The 1,641-nt window shown below is 37.7% G+C and overlaps 1 long non-coding RNA gene across 1 annotated transcript; it reads right to left on the bottom strand.

Moving 5' to 3' along the window:
* Positions 1-575: 575 nt before the first annotated feature.
* On the bottom strand, positions 576-1,396 carry LOC113962154. The gene is made up of 3 exons (XR_003532455.1): positions 1,309-1,396; positions 1,009-1,101; positions 576-669 (listed from the first exon to the last, which is right to left on the bottom strand). It is a non-coding gene; the product is annotated as an uncharacterized LOC113962154 (long non-coding RNA).
* Positions 1,397-1,641: the final 245 nt, after the last annotated feature.

Genomic DNA, 1,641 nt, shown 5'->3' with positions numbered 1-1,641 from the left:
ACTACAGACCCTATATACAGCTTGTGAGTTACTTCACAATTGTTGGAGAGTCTACAGCAGAACTTCTCGTTATCATTTCTCTGCACAAAGCGCTGCCACCTGCATAGTCAAACAAACCTAGCATTTCCCTACCATAGTGGGCATCAATCCAAAAGATGCAGAAATGGTTGAGAATTTTTTGAAAGAATAAACCATGCTGGTTTTGTAAAGCAGTAACTTGGTTTTTTAAAGGATGCATTGTTAAGGATGCAGTTACATCCACTAGGGAATTAGCATGCTGCCTCTATAAACACTTCCTAAAAATCATTATTTGAACTAAAAATCAAAAAAACTTAGCTTGAACTAACTCACATAGGGGCAAATCAATTATTCTTCAAATATTAAGGAGCACTTCTGAAAATACATTCTAATCATTGAATGGTTTGGGTTGGAAGGAACCTTAAAGATCACCTAGTTACAATCCTCCTGCCATGGGCAAGGGTGCCATCCATTAGATCAGGTTGCTCAAAGACCCATTCAAGCTAACGAGGAACAGCATTGCCACAAATCACCACTGAACAAATCTGAAGGGCTCACCCCTACGTATTAAAGTCTTACCTGCACCATCTGTAAATGTTCCTTTTTCTGTAGAGTCCAGAATTCCAGATTGAGACATGTTCCTCTGCCCATCTACACAGTGTAGTGGATATAGAGCATAAAATTAGTATAAGGAAATACTACAATTAAAGCTAGTAATATTTACTCCAAATCTGCAGTGCAACAGTCCCAACAGATTCTTTGATAACTCCAACCTATGCTGTATTATAGTCAGTGATACTGTTTTCCTAAAGACCCCGTTCCTCTTCCACAACACAGCCACAAACACAGTTGAAGAACAGAAGCCATTTTGTAGCTTTCACCCTTGTACTGGTAGTTCTCAGAGAACTCAAGCAAACCCAGAAAGAATGGCCAATTGTATGTTGTTCCCATACAAACCAGTTAATATAAAAAAAAAAACCAAACACTTACTCTCATGTCGTCCAAAATCACCATGAAATCCTTTAAACCCTTTATTTTTTGTATGCGTACTAGAACCTTCTGCAGCATTTCTTCCTTGAAAACCTGCAGTACAGCAAAGCAAACAACAACTTAGTTTGCCCAATTTTGCATGTACAGATCAAGTGCCTTTTACCTGGATGAAGAACAGAAGCCATTTCATAGCACTCACCCTTGTACTGGTAGTTCTCAGGGAGCAAGCAAACCCAGAAAGAATGGCAATATGTATGGTGTTCCCATACAAACTAGTCGATACATAAAATTTACTCTTACCTTGTCCAAAGCCACCACGGAATCCTTTAGACCCTCTATTTTGTGTACTAAAATCTTCTATGTTTCTTTCTTGAAAACCTGCAGTGCAGCATACAACACAATAATTTAGTTTGCCTAATATCACATGTGCAGGTCAAGCATCTTTTAATTCTTCCCATTCCTTGTTTTATAAATCCACAAAAAAAGTACAATATAACTAAGTGATTTGCCTAAACATACGAAACAATGAAGAAAAAAAGTACTTTTTGCCAAAAAGTCTGACAAGAAGAGTACTGCTCTCCTGTATGATTTCAGGACATAAATCAAACGTTAGGTTTAAGTATCTCACTTTAC

Source organism: Neopelma chrysocephalum, unplaced genomic scaffold (genome assembly GCF_003984885.1).
Source record: "Neopelma chrysocephalum unplaced genomic scaffold, ASM398488v2 Primary Assembly neopelma1_112789, whole genome shotgun sequence".
Lineage (NCBI taxonomy): Eukaryota > Metazoa > Chordata > Aves > Passeriformes > Pipridae > Neopelma > Neopelma chrysocephalum.
The sequence above is the reverse complement of the archived record's forward strand: the minus strand, read 5'-3'. Positions and strand labels throughout refer to the sequence as shown.